This window comes from Rattus norvegicus, chromosome 7 (assembly GCF_021556685.1).
Source record: "Rattus norvegicus strain SHRSP/BbbUtx chromosome 7, alternate assembly SHRSP_T2T, whole genome shotgun sequence".
Classification (NCBI taxonomy): domain Eukaryota; kingdom Metazoa; phylum Chordata; class Mammalia; order Rodentia; family Muridae; genus Rattus; species Rattus norvegicus.
This window is the reverse complement of record NC_141540.1, coordinates 19,665,150-19,685,650: the sequence shown is the minus strand read 5'-3', so window position 1 is coordinate 19,685,650 and position 20,501 is coordinate 19,665,150. Positions and strand designations below refer to the sequence as shown.

The 20,501-nt window shown below is 43.8% G+C and overlaps 1 long non-coding RNA gene and 1 pseudogene across 3 annotated transcripts in view; both read left to right on the top strand.

Moving 5' to 3' along the window:
* LOC102549242 (uncharacterized) overlaps positions 1–20,501 on the top strand; it is a 1,084,685-nt gene that overhangs the window by 30,334 nt on the left and 1,033,850 nt on the right. Inside the window, exons 4-5 of one of the 3 annotated variants that reach the window (XR_015625105.1) lie at positions 2,201–2,297; positions 3,040–4,272. The exons of the other annotated variants lie outside the window; for them this stretch is intronic. This is a non-coding gene — a long non-coding RNA (uncharacterized LOC102549242). Of the gene's footprint in view, positions 1–2,200; positions 2,298–3,039; positions 4,273–20,501 lie in introns of those variants that run through there. 3 annotated transcript variants of the gene reach the window in all.
* Positions 10,703–11,453, top strand: Nudcd2-ps1 (NudC domain containing 2, pseudogene 1; annotated as a pseudogene).

The following is a 20,501-nucleotide window of genomic DNA, read 5'->3' as shown; positions in this document are numbered from 1 at the left end:
TGATGTTGGGTCTACAGGATCTGCCCTCTGGGCTTAAACTTTTTCTCCCTGGATGTTTGTGCCTTGGCTAGCAAAAAGCCCAAGGGTATGAAGGAGGAGACACCAGACCACCTATCTCTTCCTACACTATCACTCCACCTGGTCTTCCAAGGAGGGGCAGAGGAAGATGTCATTTTTTCACACCCACCTTATTCAACCCCTCAGGCAGAATGGCAGCAGCTGCAGGCAGCCCTGCCTTCTGATTATGAGTCTGCCATCCTGCCTTCCCATGCATCAGGGCTGGTTGGTGACCAAGGAAACCAACCTCATCACTATTGGCCCTTTGCTACCAGTGACCCTTTTCTACCGGAGAACTCAGAACTCCCCTCTTTTTCAGACAACCCTCGAGGTTTAATTAATTCCTTAGAGACAGTCCTTTTCACCCACCAGCCCGCTTGAGATGATTGTAAAGAGGTCTTGCAGGCTTTCTTCACCACAGACAGAAGCCAGGAAGCTGGTTCCTGGCCCCAGAGGGAAACCTACCCAGATTAGGACTTCATTACTGCTAAAGGTAAGCAGAGACTCTAAGTCTTACTGCCAGGCTCTGATTGGTAGGTCTCAAAGTGGCTGTGAGACAGCCATTAATTTGGCCAAAAGATAATCGAAAACAGTGCTAGCTGTAGCCTTTATTAATCAATCAGACAGGAAACTCTAAAGGGTTCAAGGACTTAAAAAATAATGGCAGAAAAGGTGTTTATTAAAGATTAAAAAAAAGGACAGGGTAAAAGAACATAAGAAACAGACTCTGAGTACGTGTGTGTATATTGGCACATATGTACCATAGTGTGCATGAAGTCAGAGAACAACTTTTGGGACTTGGTTCTCTCCTACCATGTGTGTTTCAGGGATTTCACACAGGTGGTCATGCTTGGAGACAAGTGCCACCTCACTGGCCCCTCTCCATATTATATTTTTGAGGCAAAGTCTCTCTGAATCTAGGGTTCTGTGATTGGCTAGACTGACTGCTCAGTGAGCTCTGAAGATTCTCTTGCCTCTACTCCCTCAGTTCTGGGGTTATAGATGTGTACTACCACACCTAACTAAGCTGTATTTACCTTGTCCCCCAACTCCTTCCAGATCTATTCTCTTTACACTCACCTCCTCGCTATACAGCTTCCTGTTGTCTTCCTCCTCTTCCTCTTTGTGGTGGTTTGAATAGATTTGGCTCCTAGAGACTCATATGTTTGAATGCTTGGTCCATGGGGAATGGCACTATTAGGAGGTGTGGCCTTGTTGGAGAAAGTATGTCACTGTAGGGGTGGATTTTGAGGTCCTAGGCTGAAGATCCACGTAGTGTGGAATTTCAGAACCTTCTCCTGCCTGCCTGCAGAAGGTTGGCTCCTCCTGGATGCATTTGAATCAAGATGTAGAACTCTCAGTTCCTTCTCTAGCATCATGTCTGCCTAGATGCTGCCAAACTTCCCACCATAATGATAATGGATTGAACCTCTGAAACTGTAAGTCAGCCCCAATTAAATGTTTTTTGTTTTTTGTTTTTTTTTTTTTATAATAGTTACCGTGATGATGGTGTCTCTTCACAGCAGTGGACCCCTAACTGAAGCAGAAGTTGGTACCAGGGACAGGGGTATTGCTGTGATAGGCCTGACCATGTTTTTGTTAGGGGAAATGCAGATTTTGGAAGTTTAGATTATGAAAGCAGTGGAATGCTTTAAGTGGGGCTTAATGGAGCATAGTAGTAGAAGCATAGAAGACAGTGGTGCTGAGGTAAACTGTTGGGGCCTGGCTCAAAAGGTTTCAGAGGAGAAGAATTTTAGTATGTGACCTAGAGATAGTTCTTGTGATATTTTGGTGAAAAATAAAACGATAAGGTAAAGTGATTTAGATTAATTGCACTGGCAAAGGAAATCTCAAAACAACCCAATTTAGACTCTATCCTGTGGGTCACTCTTATGAGGAATGTTTTGATCAAGTGTAGCAAGCTTAGAAAGGAAAATACAAAATGTTTGGTTCAAGTATTATGATGGTTTGCATATGCTTGACCCAGGGAGTGGAATGTGATGGCTTGCATATGCTTAGCCCAGGGAGTGGCACTATTAGAAGGTGTGGCCTTGTTGGAGGAAGTGTGTCACTGTGGGGTGGGCTTGGAGACTCTCTTCCTAGCTCCTCCTAGGATGCTGAGTCTGTTCCTGGCTTCCTTCAGGTGAAGATGTAGAACTCTGCTCCTCCTGCACCATGCCTGCCTGGTGCTTCAATGCTGCCATGCTCTCACCTTGATAATGGACTGAACCTCTGAACCTGTAAGCCAGCCCCAATGAAATGTCCTTTATAAAACTTACATTGGTCATGGTGTCTTTTCACAGCAATAAGACCCTAATTAAGACAAATATTAAAGGGGCACCAGAGAGTGGAATGGAGCTAAATCCTGTGTTCAAGGATATTAAATGAAATTAAAGGAGTAGTGAACTTAGGGCAAGATCCCATCCAGGCAAGCTCACTGTTTATGCATCTGCAATTCAACAAGGGATTGTTATATCATGTTAGGCATTATCATTTCCATTTGAACATAAAGAAATGTGATTGTGTGTCAAATTGACAAGGAATGGATTGTGATCACTACATTCTGTTGTCAACTTGACTATATCTGGAATGAACTACAGTCTAGAGCTTACAAAGATCTTGTGTAAATGTAAAGGGATTGGTGGTACATGCCTTTAATCCCAGCACTCAGAAGACAGAAGCATGCAGATATCTAAGTTCAAGGTCAGACTACAAAGCAAGTTCCAGGATAGCCAAGCTTAGGCAGTGAAGAAATTGAAAATCAGAAAGTTGGTGATAATGTAATAGAACAAGGGGGCCATGTTCTAGCCCCAGCAAGCAGTGGGGACTCAGCAGTTTTAACCATATGGCTCTGTCTTTAGAGTGAAGAGTAGGAGGGGTTACTAGGAGAATTGATGCTGGTTACCTGGAGCTAAGGAATTAGTGGTGATTAAGAAGAGATCAGTTTCACTGAGGTGAGATCTTCTGGAAAATGTTTTCCAGGGTAGACATTGTGCTGGCAAGCAGACTTCATAATACGTAACAATCACCCAGGTGGTACTGGTTTTGAAGGTATGAAGGGGTCATGGAAAACAGCTGAGGCTTAATACAATGAGTGGCCAAGAAAGACCATTGGTGAAAGTGTAGTTTAAGTATTAGTTGATGGCCCAGGACTGAAGGGGTCATGCAAAGAAGTTGAGGCTTAGCACCATGAAGAGAGCTTATGATAGGCTATTGGTGAAGCCTAGTTGCAGTGGAAGATCCCAGAATATTGAAGATGCCAGTGCTATGAGATGACCACCAAAACCAGCAGCAGCTGTGGAGCCTAGAATGCTACAGAGAGCAGATCTGGAAAAGTGACCCAAGCCCAGAATATCATGTGTGGATCACAGATACTGGAACAAGAAATGATGAAGTTAAAGTTGCCTTGGAGGCCCCGAGATGATAGAGATGCTGTAGCCATGAGATACCTGCTAAGGAAAGCTTCTAACAGGGAATAGAAATAGCCCAAGAGAAAGAATTGTGTTGCAGTCGACAAAGCTGAAAGGAATTGGACATCAGACACGGAGATATAGTTTGGAGTTTGCCTAGATGAATTTTGGCCTTTCTTTCGTCCAGTATTTTCTCACTATAATGTTTTGGTATGGTAATATATATCCTTTGATGTCAGAAGTATGTGATATTTTTATTTTATAGGCGATTAAAGTTAAGAGATAGCATGAATCTTAGAAGAGACTTTGAACTTTCAACCTTTTAAGCATTGTTGGGACTGTAATAGACTATGGGGTCTTTTGAAGTTGTACTAAATACATTTTCCATTATGTTGTGTCTACAAGTCTATGGGGGCTAGCGCGTGGAATGTGGTGTTTTGAATAGGTTTGGTCTCCGTAGACTCATGTGTTTGAATGCTTGGCCCATGGGGGAGTTGCTCTGTTAGAAGGTGTGGTCTTGTGGGAGAAGGTGAGGCCAAAGAAGGACACATGTCACTCTTGGGGTGGGCTCTGAGTCCTTATGCTCAAGCTGTACCCAGTGTGGAATTTCAGAGCCTCCTCCTGGCTTCCTGCTGAAGATCCAGTCTCCTCCTGGATGTATTTAGATCAAGATACAGAACTCTCAGCTTCTTGTCCAGTACCATGTCTGTCTGCCTGGATGCTGCCCTGCTTTCCACCATGATGGTAATGGACTGAACCTCTGAAACTGTAAGCCAGCCCCAATTAAATGTTGTCCTTTATAAAAGTTGTTGTGTCATGGTGTCTCTTTACAGCAATGGAAATCCTTCATCCTAGTCCTCTTCCTCTTCTGTCTTCTACCTAGTTTTATTTGTGCTGCCCATCTACTGTTAGGTATGGGGCCTGTCCTGAAGTATGGTCAACCCTAGCAAGAGTAACACCCTTAAACAAACTCTGTATCTCCTGGAAGCTATCAAATGTCAATATTCCTCAGTTAATGGTAAGATTTGGTGTTCACCTCTCCTGCTCCATTTTGTTTGGCTTGAGTTTGTACAAATCGTGTGCATTCTTTCACAGTCATTATTGTTTTATATGTGTAACTGCTGTGTTGTGTCCACAAACCATTGTTTCTTTGTAGTCATCCACCACCTTGTCTCTTACAATCTTGCCACCTCCCTTTCCTCAAAGTCCCTTGCCTTTAGAAGAAGAGATATGAAATGTGCATTAAGTATAGGGTTTAATGCTCTGTTTCTTATTCTTTGTACATTGATCAATGAGGATCTCCGTGTTAATTGCCATCTGTTGAAAGCTTTTCTGCAGAGAATTGAGAGATGTTCTGATCTATAGGTATAGAAATAAGTCAGTAGGAGTTTTATTAATACTAGGTTCATGTCAGAACATGGGCAAAGAGTGGAGTTGAGTGAGATTTCTCTTTTTCTTCCTTCCTTCCTCTTTTCTTTCTTTCTTTCTTTCTTTCTTTCTTTCTTTCTTTCTTTCTTTCTTCTTCTTCTTCTTCTTCTTCTTCTTCTTCTTCTTCTTCTTCTTCTTCTTCTTCTTCTTCTCCTCTCTCTCTCTCTCTCTCTCTCTCTCTCCCTCCCTCCCTCCCTCCCTCCCTCCCTCCCTTCCTTCCTTCCTCCCTTCCTCCTCCTCCTCCTCCTCCTCCTCCTCCTCCTCCTCCTCCTCCTCCTCCTCCTTGTTATATTTGAGACAGGGATTCTCTGTATAACCCTGATTGACCTGGTCACTCTGTAGACCTGGCTGGCCTCAAATTCAGAGGTCCACCTGCCTCTGCCTCCCGAGTGCTGGGACTAAAGGATTGTGCCACCACTGACCAGCTGTGTGAGATTTCTGAGTGCTTTTGAGAAAACTCCAAGAAAACAAGATAAGAATCTTGTGATCTCAGTTTCTTCAAAACACAGAATTGTTCTTGGAATGTGTTTTTGTGTTTCCCAGGTATAGTAAATAAGACTGAGTTTACCTCAGCTGTTGTTATTCAAATGCTTCTACAGAAAAACATATTTTGCCATGTGTAGCTTGAGCTTGTCCCTGTGATTGAACACCTTATTCATGTGATTCTTCTTAACCCTCAGAATATAAATTGCCTTGATGATCTGAATAAAGTTGGCTATTTCATGAAACTTTAGTCTGCCTCATTTTTAGGCCCTGCTCTCCCATGTTACCACCACCAACCAGAGTGGTAAATAGGTCCATGCCATAGAGTAATAATATTAGACCAATGATCTATCTAGGCTCAAGTTCTTTGCCTCATGAACAGTGTTAGATTGGAGTCCATCTTGTGGAGTAATTCAATCAGAAAGTTGACAGCTATTCCCATAACCAGTGGTCATTTTTTGTCTGTCTACACTTGGTTTTTTTATATAAGTATAGGGATCTGAACTCAGGTCCTCATGATTGCAACTTTACCAACTTAGCTATCTCTCCAGCTCCCTTGTGTTGGCTTGAATGCATTCATTTAGGTAGTTCACAATGATTAAATCTCAACATGTGCATTCACCCGTGGTTTTTTGACAGTTACACAAGTATTTTATGTGCTCATACATCAAACAAACAAAAAACCTAGAATTGCTAAGATCAATAGGACAAATGACAGCATGTGCTGGTGGAATGGGCATAGTACTCCTACATTGCTGATGGGAGTGTAAACTTGTACAGCCACTATGGAAATAAATATGGTGGTCCCTCAGGAAGATGGGAATTGATCTATCACAAGATCCAGCTATACCATTCTTGGGCACATACCCAAAGGATGCATTAATCTACCACAGAGACACTTACTCAACCATGTTCTTTGTTGCTCTCTTCATAATAGCTAGAAATTGGAAACAGCCTATATGTCCCCCACCAGAAGAATGGATAAAGAAAATATAGTACATGTATAAATAGGATATTACTGCTTCAAGGTATGGTTGAGGGAAAGGTTTTTTTTTTTAATCATAGCTATAAGGGAGAATACAGCCAAAGGCATCTGGAAGAGTTCAGAGCAGGAAGATAAAGTAAGACACTGAAAATGACCAGCAGATTAACTTTCTTTTTTCTGACTGAATGGGTGATGAGAATAAAGGACTGGGGCAAGACTGGGAGAAGAAGAAAAAGACACCAGAGATAGTGGCAAGAGCACAGGGCTGGAATGGTAGGATTTTATAGGAATGCAAAGCTGGGGAAAGGGAAGCTCATGAGCTGGAGTGGGTGGCCACAGGGTCAGAAACGCTGAAAGGGGCTGCAGGTATTGTGCCTGGAGTCCGGCATGCACTATGGTATGCCAATAGGCAGCACAGAGAGCCAGTTGTTCCTTCTGTCGAAATGGCTCCTTTAGTAGAGAAAAACAGGTCCCAGAATTTGGGGAAGTGGAGTTTCCTTCGAACCTGACAGTACATTTATGCAATGTAGTATTACTCAGCTGTTTAAAAACAAACCAACCATAAATCAGGTAACTGGATAGAAATGGGAAAGATTATCCTGTGGTATTTTAAAAACAAAAATCCCAGCTGTTCCATTTTACCAATGAAGACTCAGCGGTCAGATGTTGGGGTGAAAACCTGTTACCTCAGAGAGGCAGAGAAACCTTACTATTCCATCAGTGTCCCAGATGGAAAAAAGCGTTTTCTCCTTCTCCTTGATGTCCTAAATACCATCCAACTCAATGTCCCTCCTTCCTGTTTACTTATGCTCACTCTGTGTCAACCGGTTGCTTGCTCCACATCGTAATTTAGGGTTAACTTTATTTAATTCCGTTTACAGATTAGAAAGATGTGTTCTAGGTCCGAGCCACACCGTACAAAGGTTTTACAGTTCACAATCTTGGGGCTCACAATATGATCAAATATCTTGCAACAATCCCGAAAGAGGCATCCAGACCCAGAAAGACAAATACCGTATGTATTCACTCATGTATGAACAGCTCTTAAGTCAGTGATAGACAAGCTACAGTCCCATGGAATCATGGGGGTTAAGAGTAGAGTAAGGGTCTAGGGGGAACAGACTTCATTAGAAAAGGAAACTAGAATAGATAATTATGGATGGATAGGGGATGCTGGAATGGGAGGATCAAATGGGGAGGGGGAGGGAAGAAGCGACGGCGGGGGACTATGGATAGAGACAGCTTAAAAAAAAGGGCCTTTTCAAGCTTTCTAAAATATATACTTATATGAAAGGGATCTAAATTAAGTTACCAAATACTGGGGGAGACAGAGACCCAACGGGCTACCCGTCGTTGCCAAATAAGCTTCCAGTACTGGAGTTGGGTTCCATCTTGAGAACCCCCAAATAACCCAGGCTGCTGCTCTCCACAAACTGACAGCAAGTTTGAAGACAATCTATACAACTGATTGAATATGAATATGAAGTCAAGCTGGTGCCTTCACCCCCCTACATTCTAGCGTCATTGGTAGAGAAGGTACTCTGCATGCTACTAAAGCAGAAATATAAACACCAACCCAGCCACACATCCCTTTGTTCTACATTACTGTCCTGCCTGCAAGTGGCACAAACTCGTGGGAGTCACCAAACTGTATCTCACTTGACATAGGCCCACTCCACAAGATGAAAACCATACCCGGCACTGCTTTAGTGACCAAGAATCCTAAAGCAGGTATCTCAGGGACCCAGGGTAAATACAAACACTACAGTTCTAAAGCAAATTCAACAACAAAATGGCTCCCAATGGCATTCTGCTATACTTGTAGATCAGAGCCTTGCTCAGCCATCATCCTACAGCAGATGGAGACAAATGCCCATGTCGCAGGGTATTTGATCACACTGTGAACACAAAGATTGTGTTATGTACTGAAAAAAAAAACTTGAATCCCAAATAATGAAGGTAAAATCAGTTGTAGAAGGAAGCAACCGTGTTGAACAGTGATGTCTAATTGAGTGGCAGAAAAAGTGACAAATCAGAGAAAGATTTGACAGGATGGGATATGCCCAACTCTCATGAGAAGAGAGGGGGAAGGGAGGCTACTTGAGAGCAGTGCAGAGAAAGAGAAAAGAGAAAAGAGAAAAGGGAAAGGAGGCGTTTACTGGGCCTGTTGTACAGAGACAGGTTGCAGAGAAAGAACAAGCCAGATACAGGTGAAAACAGAATGAGCCCGAGAATGAGAAGGATCCAGAAGATTAGAACATATTGCCAGAGTTCATATGAGGCCAAGCAGAACTATTCAGTAGAGGTCGAGAGGTCAAGAGGTCCGAGAAAGAAAGGGGGAGGGACGGAGGGACGGAGGGACAGAGGGAGGGAGAAACCAGATTGAGTCAGTTAGCTCGGAGAGGAGTCTGAACCAGAATAGCTGAGTTAAATCAGCCAGCCGGAGATCAGAAAAAACTGGGAAGGGCTGAATTTATTCAGCAGTAAGTCTCAGAGGGGGAAAACGTTCTAGACCTAGATTAGACTGAACGGAAGCAGAAGCTTCCAGGACTAGGCCTGAGAGAGAGACTTGAAGCTGGGTGGAAGAGTCTTAGAGGAGTCGGGCGAGGGGAAGGATGTGATCAAAATGCATGGTATGCAGTTTTTAAAAATAAAAATTAAAAAGAAAAAAAAAAGAATGACCGCTAGTGCTGCGGGGCTGGGAATGACGACTCACACCTTTAATCCCAGCACTAAGGAGGCAGAAGCAGGTGGATCTCTGTTCAAGACCAGCCTGGTCTACAGAGTGAGTTCCAGGACAGTTACAGCTACATAAATCTGTCTCAAAACCAAAATCCCAGTCTATTTTGGAAATACTGAATTTCTCATTAGCTGGCTGCCATATCCCATCTCTTGGTGTTATATTTTGAGTAGGTCCCCAAAACTTCATGTGTGGGAGCTCTAATGTGTCAGTGCAGCAGTGCTGGGACCTGAGGCTTTTGGACACTGTTTGGGTTGTGGGACAGATACGGGTTAATACTTTTTCTTTGTGTGTGTGTGTGTGTGTGTGTGTGTGTGTGTATACAGTGTTGGGCAAGAATAACACGAAAGAATCAGGAGGCTTCTCTCCCTTCTCCATGTAGGTCCTAGGTTTGAACTCAGATCATCAGGCTTGGTGGCAAGCTCTTTCACTTTTAAAGTCCTCTCACTGGCCCCCTGTCCTGCCCTACGCTTTCCCCTGCCATTTTCCCTGCCCTTTCCTTCCTCCTTCTTTATCCCTTCCCTTCCCCTTTCCTTTCCACCCAGGTAATGTTTAATGTGGATCAGGCTGGCCTACCAATTGTGTTGTATCCTTAGCTCCAGGTTAGTGCTTCGGTCAAAAAAGGTGGCGCTTTGTCCTTCATCCCCCAACTAAAGTAGCAGGCAGTCCTAACCACCAACAACTGCTCAGAACCGCGTACCAAAAATAAAACTTTTTTTAAAACAGAAATTACACCATTTCTGTTATTGTAGCTATAGAGAACAGATGAAGTAGGGATAGGGCTACAGTTCAGGGCCCCGAGTTCCATGCTTAGCACAGAGTGTATGAGGTTGGAAGAGATTTGTGGTTCATTAGTGAACCCAATGCAACAATGAAGGGTGCAGTTCCAGGCAATGCCCACCAGGGGTAGCTGTTCATAAATCAAGCTAGGACTAGTTCCACTGTAGTTAACGTCCTAATCCACACTTACTGGGTCCTGCTCCTCAGGACATCCCTTAAAGCTTCATCTGTGTCCTCCGCATCTCGTCCTTGGCATTCAATGTGTTTACACATTGGGCCGTGTAGGGGATTTATCCCCAAACTCCCCAGATCGGGTTCCTCTAACTCTGGTTCTTAATATTCCTAATTCTCCGAACCCTTAATACAGTTCCTTATATCGTAGTGAACCCCAACCATACAATTATTTTCATTGCTACGTCATAACTGTAATTTTGTTACTGTTATAAATCGTAATGCAGAATATCTGATATGTGGCCCCTATGAAAGGGTCTTTTGATTCCCAAAGTGGTTGTGACCCGTCAGTTAAATGCTGCTCGACAGGCCAGCGGAAGCGTCCGAATTTCGGTGTCACACGGGTTAAAGGATCGTAGGCACTTGTCTCCTTTGTTCCAGCGTGAGCGTTCTTGGGATATCAACATCTCTAGGCTTCGGTTTTTCTCACTAGGTCTCGCGAGTGTCTTAAATGGGCTCTGAAATGGAAAAAAAAAATGTGCACACTCCGACACGCCAGTTTGGACTCTTGCGCATGTGCAGTATGCCCAAGGCGCCGAGGGCAAACCGGGAGCCAAGTCCGATGAAGTGCTCAAGTGCTCTCTCGGAGCGGTGTCCCTGTGTGGCGTCTTCAGAATGTCTGCTCCCTTTGAGGAGCGCAGCAGGGTGGTTCCCTGCAGGACTCCCATGGGAAAACTCCGTGTCTCCATTGAAGTCCAGGTGCCCCCAGGGTGGCCATCCAGTGTGGCCTGCAGAGTAGGCACTGGCCGTGGGTGGCTGCGAGATCCTTAAGAGAAATTGCTGATGAAGGAACATGGACTTTGGAGGATAGAAAAATGGTCCTCACTGTCCTGACAAAAACCAAGAGAGTTGCTGCAAACTGTGGCCTTCTCGTCTAGAATCTGAATATGCAGCTGACCCCTGGGTGCAAGACCAAATACAGAGGAAACTTACATTGGAGCGATTCCAGAAAGAAAACCCTGGTTTTGACTTTAGTGGAGCAGAAATCTCAGGGAACCACACAAACGGTAGACCAGATTTCTCAAATCTGGAGAAATGACTGCTATTGCTTAGTTTCTCTCGCTTGTGGATCCCCGCAGGTGCTGGCAACTTAATGCAGCTGATGATGTGAGGGAGGAAACACCCGATGTCTACAGTTAAAAGATTGCAAAGTGTATTTCAATATGGTTGTAAAAGATTACATCCAGATATGGTTTGCATAGGAGACAGCAGGTTTTCTGTGGAGAGATAATAACTTTTATGGCTGTGCATTAAGTTTTATATGCTACATTTTCCTAATTTCATATTTAATTGTACTTTTACTACAAAAACATTGGAGTACAAACTGTATGAAATGAAAAGGTGCCTTCATGGAAAAAAATTTTTTTGTGTGTGTCTGTAATGTGAAAATAATGTTCAGTAAATTTCTGAGTAAGAATTGTGTACCCCTTTGTCTAAATATGCTTGTCTGTACATAGAACGTATAGAACTGGAAAATTTTTAAGAAAGGAAAAAAAAGGGGGCTGGAGAGATGGCTCAGCGGTTAAGAACACTGACTGCTCTTCCAGAGGTCCTGAGTTCAAATCCCAGCAACCACATGGTGGCTCACAACCATCTGTAAAGAGATCTGATGCCCTCTTCTGGTGTGTCTGAAGACAGCTACAGTGTACTTATATATAATAAATGAATAAATCTTTAAAAAAAAAAAAGAAAGGAAAAAAAAAGTACACCGAAGTACTCTGGATAACTTGGGTTAGTGAAAAATTCTAACTGGTTTGGTGCTGCTTAAGTGATTATGTCAAGAAATTGAAAACTGATAAAACTGTAACAACAGAAGAGTTAATTACCTCTCACTGTCAGAAAACAATTTAGGCCCCGAGTATAAGTCACAGGCTTCATTTAATTTTAATGATTCAGACAAGGTGATCTAGAAAAAGTCCTTTCATCCTCTTTGTGAATTTTAATTCTTGAAAAAAATGAAATGTATAAAAAGCTTACAAGTAAAATATTAACAGACTGACAATCTTACACTTTTTTCTAATAAACTGACATATTGTCACTTCAAAAAGAAGAAAAAATAAATTCTGCTGTTTTAACAGAGCCCTCATATATCTCTCTGCTCCCTATTAAATATTAAAATAATTATTTTTGAGGCAGGATCTCATTGTGTAGTCCTGGCTGGCCTTGAACTTGGAGAGGTCTGTCTACCTCTGATTCCTGAGTACTGGAATTAAAGGTGTACACCACCATGCCAGGATAAAATTATATTTATGTATAATGTTTGTGTTTATGGTGTGTGTGTGTGTGTGTGCTTGCGAGTGCGCATGTGTGTTTATCTGTCTCTCTCTCTCTGTGTGAATTAAGAAATTCCTGTGGAGAGGTTCGATGTTGTTCATGTATTTGAAATCATGGTCTTTTGCTTGTTTTTCTTTTTATGATGTATATCAGGATGACCGTCTCCCATCTCTTCATAGGGACCCAAATATACTCCCTCACCCCCTACCTCAGCCCCATTTCTGTCAGATTCGAGATGCCCAGACTACCATATCTGGCTTTATGTGGGCTCTGGGGATTCCCACGTAGGTCTTCACACTTGTATGGCACTTGTATCCACCATGCCACCTTTCCATCCTCTTCTTCCTGGCTGTTAGACCTTCTTCCCATTTCCTGCTGACCACAGGAAAAGCAAATATCGCACTTAAAAGCATGAACTTAGTTTACCCTGGGGAGACATATTGCTTTCTTGCTTTGAGGCTCAGTTTTGTCTCTCAGATAGATTGGACATTGAAGGTATATACAAGGCAAGTTCAAGGCAAGCAATTAGACACTCTGAGAAGTTGGGTGTTATTTGGTAGAGTGCTTGCCTACCCTGTGTGAAGTCCTGGATTTTTTTCCTAACACCGAACACATTGGACATGGTGGCCTACATCCATGGGAAATTAAAACAATAGGAACAACACCTCCCAGAAATTCTGAAAGGCTCTTGGGGTGGTGTAGCAGATGTTTCTCCTGGAGAGTAGCCTCCTGAAGAAGAAGAAGAAGAAGAAGAAGAAGAAGAAGAAGAAGAAGAAGAAGAAGAAGAAGAAGAGGAGGAGGAGGAGGAGGAGGAGGAGGAGGAGGAGGAGGAGGGAGAGGAGGAGGAGGAGGAGGGAGAGGAGGAGGAGGAGGAAGAGGAGGAGGAGGGAGAGGAAGAAGAAGAAGAAGAAGAAGAGGAGGAGGAGGAGGAGGAAGAGGAGGAAGAGGAGGAGGGAGAGGAGGAGGAGGAGGAAGAGGAGGAGGAGGAGGAGGGAGAGGAGGAGGAGGAGGAGGAGGAGGAGGAGGAAGAAGAAGAAGAAGAAGAAGAAGAAGAAGAAGAAGAAGAAGAAGAAGAAGAAGAAGAAGAAGAAGCAGCAGCAGCAGAAGCAAAAAGGACTCTCGTTTCCCTTCTATGTTCTTCTAGAATAGTCCTGGGTGGTTGAAATGAGAGTCTCTAGCTTTTGGCAGTTCTGAACGATTAGACCAGCACCTCTCCTTCCACTGTGTCCTCCTCAGGGGGCTGTATGTTTCCAGGAGGACAGCCCCGGGCAGGAAAGCCACTAGCTTCAGGCTGGGGTTGGAGGGTGTCACCCTTGACGTAAGCACCAGTGACTCTACCATGGAGTTTGAAGGTTTTTACGTGGTTGATGTGGCTCATACAAGACTCACAGGGGAAGTGGTGACCAGGCTGAGGTGAGTTCCTAAAGTAGCTAAAGGCCCTGCTAGGGTGGTCAGTTTCAGCAGATTTCTGCGGTGGTGGGGGACTTGGGGGACCCAAACATACTAATGTAAAAATTTCATGTTTTACATCTACACAGTCCAAAGGTCAGATGACACAGATTTTAAATAGTTTTGAATGCAAAGAGCTGTATGGTTTGGAGGCCAGTAGTCAGTGTAGGCTGTCTTCCTCAGTCATGCTCCAAAATCTTTCCCTTTTCTCTGTTCTTTTTTCTTTGAGACAGGATTTCATGTGGCCCTGGCTGGCCTCCAGCTCAGTTTATAACAACCTTAAACTCATGACTTTCTCATGCCTGCATGCTCTGAAGGTTGGGGATCCCAGATTGTGCTACCGTGCCCAGTTTATCTTAAAAAAAATCACTTTGTGTATAAAGGGGTTGTGGGCACCATAGCACAATGTGCGCTTGAGGAGGTTGGGTGACACAGGAGTAGTTTCTCTCCTTTTATCATAGGGGACTTAGAAACTGAACTCACTTTGTCCCCTCTTCTTTCCCTTCCATGTCTCCCTTTCCTTCTCCCAGCCCTCTCCTTCCTATTCCGCCCCTTCTGTCTCTGTCTCTGTGCGGTTTTCTCTCTTCCTCTGTCCTTCCATGTCAAAATTTCTTTTCCTTATTTTATGTACAGTGTGTGTGTGTGTGTGTGTGTGTGTGTGTGTGTGTGTGTGTGTGTGATGTATTTACACTTGTGTTTGGGGAAGCAAGTGTATGTGTGCACCAAGGCACATGTACAGATGGAGGTCAGAGGACAGGCTCAGGTGTCAGTTCTTGTTTGATGTAGGGTCTTTTCTCCCCTATTCTTGCCTGTCAGATAGCTGGTTTGTGATTTGCTGGGTTTCTTCTACCCCTACTTCCCTTATTGAAACACTGGGATTACCGATTACATGGTAGACGTCTGGCTTTTATGTGGATACTGGGGACTGAAAATCAGGCCCTCATATTTGGGCAACAAATTCTTTTACCCATCGAGCCATCTCCCCAGCACTATGCTGCACTTTCATTTGAGCATTATTGAAGCTGGTGTGGTAGTGCATGTCTGTGGTTCTAGCACTTGGGAGGCTGATGCAGATGGTGCCTTCTGTATCTGACACAGAGCTGCATCTGGAAAAAACATTTTTTAAATTTACATTTTTACATATATCTTATTGTATGTGTATGTGTGTTCTGGCTGTGCGTATGTCTGTCCACTATTGATGCTGGGCCCCTTTTAAGAGCAAAAAGTATTTTTGTTTCTTTGGTTTTTTGTTTGCTTCTTTGTTTCTTTGCTTCTTTGTTTCTTCCTTCCTTCCTTTCTTTCTTTCCTGCTTGCTTGCTTGCTTGCTTTTCAAGACAGGGTTTCTCTGTGTAACAGAGCCCTGGCTGTCCTGGACTTACTTGGTAGACCAGGCTGGCCTCAAACTCACAGAGATCTTCCTGTCTCTTCCTTTGGAGTGCAGTGATTAATGGTATGCACTAGTATGCCCACCCAGAAAGTGTTCTTACCTGCTGAGCTATCTCTGCAGTGCCACTCATGAAATCTTAACAATATGGTGGTTTAAACAAGAGCTCCACAGTGACAATGCCAGTTGACATGACAATGTGGATGTGTGTGTGTGTGTGTGTGTGTGTGTGTGTGTGTGTGTGTGTGTCTGATAAGGCATGTCCTTAAATGAAAAACTATAGGCAATTACAGGCTTCTAAGAGAGGGAGAATCAACCTTTTCTAGAAACCCAGCCCTGATAGGTTATACATTCTTAGGTGGTCAGCCCTAAACACATGTACATATAAGCAACACTTGAAGGCTGTATACACACACACACACACACACACACACACACACACACAGCAATAATAATTAAACAAGAAATCATAAATTTTAAAGGGAGTTGGGGATTCATGGGAAGAGTTGTATGGAGGAGAGGGTAGAGTGAAAAATGATGTACAGTAATTATATATGAAAATACAGTACATATATATGAAAGTTTCAAAAAATTTAATAAAAATGTAGCAAGATCCAGGCCATCCTGGGCTATGTAGTGAGAATTTATGTCAAACACAATTGAAATAGCAAGAACCCACCCCCTAACATTCACTAGGAAATCGTGATATGCCAAGCATTTGGTTGTAGCAGTCATGTGGGCCCTGTACCAGTTGCTAGAAGAGGGGGCAATCTTCCCTCTCCACTGCTCATTGTAGTGCCTGGAATGGGAGTCATTGGCTTGCATGGAGCAAAAAGCTGGTTATTGGAGACAAATCTGTGGTCTAGGCTTGCTTCAAGGCTGACTGAGAAGTGTGGTAGACGAAGCACACATGGGAGTCTTAAGTATAAGGAGTCTCTCTCTCTCTCTCAACACATACACACACACACACACACACACACACACACAGAGAGACTCCTTTTACAGAGAGAGAGAGGGGGTGTAGGGGGAGGAGGAAGGGAAGGGGAGGGGGAGGGGGAGAGGGAGAGGGAGAATAGTATAAATGTTGACAAAGGGGACCAGCCAGTTTGGGGGAGGCACACAAGCATCAGTAAAATATTTACACAAATGAATATAATGACTGTGGCACTGAATATGAGAAGCAGAAAATAGTGCTGGAGAGATGGCTCAGTGGGTTGAGGGACTTGCCTCTAGCCTCATGATTCCTGGGACCGAGATGCTTGAAGGAGAGAATTGATTGACTCCTGCAAATTGCCCTCTTACTTTGCATGATTCCCTGTCCTGTGAATGAAGTGCCTTTTAAAAAAAGCAGAAATGATTGGCATTCAGTGAACATCTATTAGAGGCACTGGATCTATCCTATAATGCTAGGGAGGGTTTCCTAGCAAAACCACAACCAGAAACTGGGAGTAGGGGATTAGAGTGAGGGAGGAAGAGCATTTCTGGCTGTGTGGCTGCATGTGCAAAGGCCCTGTGTGACTTGAGATGCTTTGATGGGGTGAAGGAGAGCCGGATGGGGGTGGAGCATAGCCAGAATTATCTCCATCTGATTCCTGGGGGCCCATGCGGGAGGTGAGTGAATACATTTTGATGTGCTGGGTGTTTTAAGCAAGAGAGCGGCACGATCTGATTGCATGTGCAAAGATTCCTCTGGCAGATAGAGACCTAAAAAAGCGCTGAGTACAGGTGGTGCCAGGCACCCAGAAAAGGCTGACATGACGCCAGGAGGCATTTTGGGGATGGGGGATGGTCACAGAATCCAGGTCGTGTTCTCTGAGGTTTCTGGTACACAGCTAGGTTTCTCTCAGGAATGATGACGTCTCCCCACTTCCTGCTCAGGTGATCAATGAGGGAAGGTCATCATTTTGAAGATAGGCAAGGAAGGAATCCTGGCTCTAATCGCTGGAGGTTGTACTAGTGTAGGGAAGTCTGTGGCTCCTGATCCTATTTCATAGTCGAGACACTGAGGTTCCAGGACTCTATGGGCACTGAATCCTGACCTACAATGTGGCCACTTATTTAACCCCATAGGCAGCCCAGCTGAGATGATTCTGACCTTGAAAGTACCCTGGGGAAATTGCTTCCAGATGTGGCCTAACTTTAGATGTAAGAGAGTTTCAGCTGACCATGTTTCAAACCCAGCTTCAATTACCTGTGTGACACCCTGGTCACATGAATCATTGTACCTCTGGTACCCTTTCTTTCTTCTTGGATCAAAGCAGTTGCAAGGCATGTTCTAGGTATGCGGTGAGAACCAATAATATTTTCATTCACTCATTCACTCACCCACCCACTCACTCGCTCACTCAGTTAACACTTTTTAGCTACCTACTATGTGCCAGGTACAGTTAAGGCACAAGGTAACCAGTCTTGTCCTTAGACTCTAGAATTCTGATGGCAGAAATCTATATTATGTCAGTAATTAATGCACACGGTCATAACGACAAGACTAGGACCTCTGTTTAAGGGGGTATATATATATGTATATATATATATGCATATATATATATATATATATATATATATATATATATATATATATCTCATGCAACTTAAGTTTGATCCTCAAAACTCACCTGCAGGTGAAAGGACAGAGCCAACCCCACAAAACTGTCCTTTGACCTCCACATGCATTCACACGCCCCCCCCCCCCCCCACATATAATAAGAAATTTGAAGCAAGTTTAAAAGGAAACAAATCACTGGGTTTTATTGTGATATTTACATACCAAAAATCCTGGGATAGATATCCCATTGTCCTCAGTCCTCAAAGTCCTGCCTTCTATTTTTATGCCACGTATACGTCTAAATTCAGAGTCCATGTTTAAGGGGAAACACGTATGGAGGCTGGAGGATGAGCGTGGGTGTCCTTCTCTATCAATCTCTGCATTATTCACAGCATCTTATTGAGCCTGGAGCACGTGCAAGGTTGGCCTCAGCCATTAATAGGAATGTAGGGGATTCAAACTCAGTGACCGGTGCTCAGTCGCCAAGCATACTTGTCCATCAAGCCATCTCTCTGCCTCTGCTGATATTGCTTAGCTTGACAGTCTCTAGTTGGATCTGTTTCCTATAAATGCCTGTATTTTTTCTTTTCTATAAATTAATATAAATACATTTATTGCTGGCTATGGTGGTGCATACCTTGAATCTCAGCACTCCGGAGACAGAGGCAGGTAGATCTCTGTGAGTTCAAGGCCAGCCTGTTCTACACGGCCAGTTTTAGGCTAGCCAAAGTTAGACATTGTCTCAGAAAATAAAACACTACCCCACTGACCAAAAAAAAAAAAAAAAAAAAAAAAAAAAGAGAAAAAACAAAACCTGAAACATCCCGGCATTGAGGTAGGAAGGCCTGAGTTTGATTCCCCAGTAAAAAGTTTGGCATGGGTGTTTGTGCCTGTAACCCCCATGTGGTGAAGCGGAGGCAGGTGGATTGCTTGGGCTTGTTCACCTACAAAGCAGAATAGTGATGTGATGGACCGTCTCAAGGATGGGAAGTGATAGGGAAGGCACAGGCATGCACCCGAACAAATGGGTAGACATACACACTACAACACATGCGTGCGCGCGCACACACACTTTAAAAACAAAAGAAAAGTAAACTACAAAAACAAGATTTAGGGAGATAGCGGAGAACTAACTAGAGTGCTGGCCTGGAATGTGTGAGTTTTGGTTTAAATCCCAGCACTGCAATACATAAGGAACTGAATACTACTTTGATGGTAGGCTGAGCAACTGCCTGACTTCAGGTTAACTCTTGCACACATCCTGTGCCGATTTCATAGGTACGGTAATGGACACTGCAAAGAGCAGAGGCCTGTGACCAAGTGTGCCACTGACAAGGCAGGGGTTTGAACGTTGAGTCTTGCCCACCCCCACTTCCTGCCCACGAGCCTGTTCCTGGCACCCAGGACTCCAGCTGGGCTTGTGGGTTGGGCATAGGCGGCACCAACTTCCAGCCTCTGGGTAGTAGTGGTGGGTTGAAGGGCAGGGAGGGGAGAAGAGGAGGAGGTGGGTCTTTCCAGGTCCCACAGTGCTTTGCATTTTCCTTTTGAAATCTAAGTTCCCACCAAGGCTTCTCGGTTTTAGAGATTGGGTTTTGATGAGGGCTTCTGTGAAGTCAGGGGCTCACTCATTGCGAGAGTGTAGGGCCCTGTGCTTCTGTCAAGGCTCACCGAACCCTGTGAGAGTGCAATGTTTTGGGGCTCTGAGGCTTTTCCAGGGAATGGGCTGTGCTGTTCATGGCCGTGAGAACAATCCTTTATCTTCAGCCACCTTCTGAATCAGAAAAGATCCACATAGGTCAGAGAAGGGATGGCTTTTTCATTCCTGTTTCCCTGATTCTGGTATGGAGTAAGGTTAGACACTAACCCTTCTGGCACCCCTGCTGTGAAGACAGCTATTGAACTCTTAAAATCATTATTTCTGTTGGATTTAGAAAGACCCTGAAAGCAATGTTTATCTGCATCAGCACCCACCCAGCAACCACACAGAGCACCTCCATTCTCCAAATATTTCATCCCGCTGGGATTTAGTCCAGTGTCTCTGCTGTAGATCTGTGGAGATGGGGACAGACTTAGGGTGAGGCTGAGGTGACAGCTGAACTCCTTTGGAGTTCTGAATAGATTCTCGGGTACCATATGTAGAAGATGATATTTAAGCTGAGAATAAATAAAAAATTAAATTATTGTGTGTATGTATGTGTGCACACTTGTGTATGGGTGTAGAAGTTTTTTTGAGTATGGCTTGTATACGTATTTCTATGCAGTGCGAGGTCGATATCAAGTGTTTTTCTCACCTCCTCACAAGGTACATTTTCTATATAAAAATCTACATTTATTTATTTACTTACTTATTTTTGGTGTGTGTATGTATGGGGTTAAGTGAATGTCATGGCAACTGTGCAACAATCCGGGAAGAATTTGTGGGATTCTGTTCTTTCCTTTTACCATGTGGATCTCCAGGTTTCAGGCTTAGTAAGAAATGCTTTACCCATGTAGCCATCTTGCCAGCCCTCCATATTGCTTTTGAGATAAGGTCTCTCAAATTCTGACCTAGAGTTTTGACAAATTGGCTTTACTGGCTGGCCAGTGAGCACCAGGGATCCTTCCGTGTCTATCTCCCCAGTACTGAGGTTATGGACACGTGCTACTAAGCTGGGATTTTAAATGAGTCCTGAGGATGGGAGTTATCTCCCCAGCCCCATTTCATATTTCTTGATTACTTTGCCAGGAAGTGATTT